Source organism: Arachis ipaensis, chromosome B06 (genome assembly GCF_000816755.2).
Source record: "Arachis ipaensis cultivar K30076 chromosome B06, Araip1.1, whole genome shotgun sequence".
Lineage (NCBI taxonomy): Eukaryota > Viridiplantae > Streptophyta > Magnoliopsida > Fabales > Fabaceae > Arachis > Arachis ipaensis.
Window position 1 is genome coordinate 112,275,376 of NC_029790.2, and position 4,983 is coordinate 112,280,358.

The 4,983-nt window shown below is 36.0% G+C and overlaps 1 long non-coding RNA gene across 4 annotated transcripts; it reads right to left on the minus strand.

Moving 5' to 3' along the window:
- On the minus strand, positions 302–2,422 carry LOC107604957. 4 transcript variants are annotated; one of them, XR_002349200.1, is made up of 5 exons: positions 1,653–2,422; positions 1,178–1,556; positions 1,018–1,058; positions 801–917; positions 302–701 (listed from the first exon to the last, which is right to left on the minus strand). It is a non-coding gene; the product is annotated as an uncharacterized LOC107604957 (long non-coding RNA). The 4 variants fall into 4 exon arrangements; XR_001612437.2 differs by having other exon boundaries at positions 1,178–1,520; positions 1,653–2,421; XR_001612436.2 differs by having other exon boundaries at positions 1,178–1,567; positions 1,653–2,421.

Sequence of the window (4,983 nt, forward strand, 5' to 3'; positions counted from 1 at the left end):
GTAATTTTCTATGTCCAAGTTGCTTAAGTTAGCATATTCCAACAATGTTAGTACTTAGTAATACTAATAATAACGTTTATTAGTTTTGAAAATTATCAATTTTATTTTATAAAAAGTTTTCCCTATTTTTAATATTGGTCGTCTCATTCAACACCCAACAGTGTCCACCGCCAAAGCAGCTACCAGAGCATTCGAAAATCCATTTTCAACACCAAATGACCCTTTCTTTCTAGTCCATCTTTTTACACCTCCCTTGAAAGAATAGGTGATTATATAATGAATCATTAAAGTCTGTGGTACATACAAAATTTAAATCTCTAATCTGATCAATTGTCGATCCCAACAAGTAAGATACATATCATTTTGATTAAAGGCCATCTCCATCGAGGATAATTCTATTTACTGTAGCAGTAATGTGTACAAGGTGAACTCAAACACATTGATCCTCCCTAATCTATTATCCTAATTTCTAACTAATCTTTTTTTTTTGGTGACTAATTTCTAACTAATCTAACGGAACTAAACTAAGATTTTCACCACATTGCACTCTAATTTATGGCCTACCATTGTTTTGATTAGCTCTTCAGTATTAGAAATCATTTTTACAAAATAATGCACACCACAAACCACTTCTAGCAGTTGTGCTGCCACCAAAAATCCATCCAATATGAAACAGCAAACCATGTTCACAGCAACACTACCTGAAATAACAATGCAATCACAAATTTAGCCATCATTCCATCTGCAAAAAATTAAAGCATTGCAGCGAAGGAGATATAAAGAGAATCAAAAGCACACACCTAGTCCATGAATTGAAGCTGCACACTCAAAAGAAGCCGTGAAGCAAATCATTTTCTTCAGCAGAACACCACACATTGGCCATGCTTCAGAATCACTCCTTGAGCAACTCGCTGAATCTGAATTTGCAAAAATTAAAATAAGAGTAAATTTTAAGTTTCTCTGCTAACAAATTGTCTCAAGAACAAACCAAATAACAGCTAGAAGCAAATTTAGTACCACTAGAGAAGAATCACTACTTGAACTGCTGGAGTCAATTCCTGTCCATTTGATCACAGTAACAAATTAGTATATATGGTAAGAAAATAAGTACGATGCTATATAAAATAAGTCCAACTCATTCAACAGATAAATGCACAAAAAATGAGAGGGCTTTTACCCCATTGGATTTATTGGATGCTGCATTGTTGTTGTTCAAGTTGACAAGTAGTGCCTGCCGCTTAATTTTGCTCATCATCTTCTTCCAATTGGTCAATAATCGATCAAGTTCTCAAAGGGTTTCAGTGTCAACAGCCTCAATATCAAGCTCAATATCATCCTCGTCCTGCTTCAGATTCCCATTCCTCTTCCTTATGATCTGTATCACCTGCTCCATTTTCTCAGGAGGAAAACTCTGCAACCCAATACCCAACTTGTGTTTCTCCTCAAGGCTCATCTCCCTCTTATTGGGGTCCTTTGCCTCAGGTCCTTTGCCTTATTGGGGTCCTTCTCCCTACAAACAACTTTGAAGTATCTCAGCATCTCATCGTGAAGCCTCTCTATATTTTTCCTAGGCACCGAAAATAGAGTCTCACGTGATAGAAATTATGCAACAACAACATAAAAGAGGGATTGATGAAACTGAAGAAACTCACCAGTTTGAGATCACCTTTGCGGGCGCAAACATGAAGAGAAGTCCAACCTCTATCTTCTGTACCAACGCTAGGCTTCAGCATGCGCCTCCTCAACGGGATTCTCCTGAACAACACTGGCTGCGCCTCCAGCATCTCTTCTCACTCCAACACCCAAAAACGACACCCCCAAAATAAAAACGACGATCCAATAAAAAAAAACCCTAAAATACAAATCCCCAAAACGACTATTCTTTGTTTTCGCAGGAAACAGCAGGGAACAGACAAGAGTAATAGACGTATAAAGGGGGAAATTAGCGAGAGTGATGAGCGACGCAACAGGGATTAAAAGGATTCAAGCCAGGACTGAATACGCGAAGGTTCTGAAGGACAAGGATGGAGTTCATGAAGGGAGAAGAGTTGATGATCATAATTGATTATGCGAATATTAGGGTTTTTGATGAAGAAAGAGGAGTATTGAGAGTGGGATCAGGGGATTGAGCTGATTAATGGGAATCAGATGAATCCTTTCTTGATTAGGATTAGGGTTGATGGGAACATGGAGATCAATCATTTCTTCATGATCTTATGTAGAACCTGCTAGCAGGACTTCATCAAGTTTCAATCTCTGAATTCGATCGTTTCAAATCTTTGGTGATGGAATTCACCGGAAACAGCCGTTTGTTGCCGGAGACTTTCTTGGTGGACGATTTTTGGGAGGGCCATTAAAGCTCTGCCTGGATTAAAATTCTCTATTCTCGACCCCAATCCAATTTACCCATACATTCAAATTTACCCCACATATTAATGTAAGTTTATTTGTGAACTTTTTATTATTTGTGAACCGGTCCCAATATTTTTTATTAATTTATTTTATTACCTGATCCATCAAGGACCAGAAAATACTTTCCCCACCGTAGAAAGTTCCTATAAAGTTAATGAAGTTCTCTTTGTTTTCCAAGGGACTCTTTTTTTTGTCCTTAGTCTTTTTGGTAATTACCGTCTTATCTCTTTTTATATTTTTTTTCTTTTTTCTTGAGACTTTTAAATTTTCTTTTCTTTGATTTCCTTATTTTAGCCTTATATGCTTTTGTAAATTATCATTTTACCCTTAATTTTCTATTTTTATTTTTATTTTTATTATTTTAACGTTAGATTTTTACTAAAATGATCATTTTATCCTTGTTTTACATAATTATTGTCTACTTTTTTTCTAATGACTATTTTATCCCTAGTTTCATAATTAATTATCTTTAGTCTTATCTTTTATCAAAATTACTAATTTTCTCCTTATGTCTCTAGATTTACTATTTTATCTTAAAATACTTTTCTTAAATTATGATTTTAGCCCTTTTTAGCTTAATTTACTATTTTATCACTGATTTGTCATTCTTGTTTTGTTATTTTGTTATTTTTACACCTTTATTCTTGAATTTTACTAAAGTTTTTTTTATGCCAAAATATCATATGTTTTTTTCTAAGGGTAAAATCTTGTTTTAATAAATCTATTTATTTCTTTTCTTCAAATTTTTTGATCTTTCATCTTTAATATTTCTTAACTTCACTTTTATGATTCTTTTGCTCATTTACAACTTTTATAAAATTATAATCTTAGTCCAAGAGCTTTAAACTTTCGGCCATACATACATTCATGTATATATTCATCAAAATTTTATATTCAAGCATCATATTATTCTTTCATTAAGCTGTCATCATTTATACATCATTCAAGACAACCAAAAATCATCAAATCCCCACCAAATCATCATCAAGAGCAATCGGCCAAAGGGTTGCAAAAATGAGAATTTTATCTAATCCTAACTCTTACTTCCTCTTCAAATCACTCCTTAAGATTTTTTAACACAAGAAATCACTTAAATAACAACAACACAGCAATTAATAAAAAATCTCCTTGAAGTTTCTAAGTAAGACTTGATAATCAACGAAAAAAGCAACAAAATCTCTTAAGAAAACCTCTCCAAGAAACCGTTTGCGAAGAGAATAAATTTTAAGAGATTTTCTTTACTAACCTTAGAAGATTTCAAGTGATAAATGAAGATGATGAGAGGAATGATCTTGATTCTTGTATTCTTGAGAAGTGGAGGTGTTATCCTTGAACTTTAATGAAGAACTTGATGTAAGAATGGCTTGGAACTAGTAGTTCTATCACTCTGACACTCTCGGCTAGGAGTGGCAAACGGGCTGAAGTCCGCCAGATCGATTCGTATAACTCGCCAAAAAAGGCGGCCCCGGTTGAAAATTCGAAACTGCCATACCTAAAAAGCCCACCTAACCCGCACCACTTAAACGTGGGCTTTGGTGGGTTTCGGCGGGACGGGTTGGGCCCAACATTTTTTTCGTCAGGGGTGCTTTTTTTTACAAATTTCTGGTCGACCCGACCCGATCCAAAAAGAAAACTCTATCATAATTCCACTCTCTCTCTTTCAGACTTGAATACAACACAAAACACTCACACTATCTCTCACACTCACAATTACATCAGTACACAACCAGTGACCATACTGTCCACACACAACCCCCAGACCCCAGCCACCACCAACCCTGCTACGTCCAGCATCCCTATCTGACGTCGTTGCCGTTGTTGTTGGCCCATTTTTTGTCCACTCATGCTCATGCTCATGAGTCATGCCATCTCGCCACCATCTCATCGTCAGGCTTTGAGCTCACAGTCTTGCACCTTGCAGTCTGGCACCACCGTCGCTGTCTCGCTGACTCGCCACTGCACCTCGGTCCTCCTCGGTCGTCCTGACCACCGCCGCTGCTTCGTCTAGTTATCATCGCTGCTGCTCGTCAGTCTTGGGCTCCTGGCCATCAGCGCTGCTCCTTTGTCCTCTCTGAGTCTGTTGTCTGGCTATTGCCGCTGCTCCTCTCCTCCTCGGTCCTAGTTGTCACCGCTGTTAATCTGGTATGTTGGCTTAGCTTGTTAATATTTTGAATTTTTTATCCTTTTCTATCTCACTTATATTTACAAAATAATGTGCATGACTAAATTAAACATTAGCATAAGTTTAGGTTTGTATCAGATCAAAGATTTAGATAAGTTTGGGTTTGTTTGCTTTGATTGAATTTTACTGTTTTGATAAACTTGAAATCTGATGCAGATTTTTTTTGTTTGTTGTGTTTTGTTTTGTTTGATTATGGTTTGACTAAGTCAGATTGTATAATACTTGTTTTAATATTTGCAATTATTTTGGAAAAGATGAATTTTGAAACTGTGAGTAATGTTGCTGCTGCTGGAGTTGGTTCTGAGTCTTAAGTCGAGATTGAAATGGTAGTGAAATTATAAATATTATTTAATATTTAATGATTTAAAAAAAGAGAGAGAGATATTTGG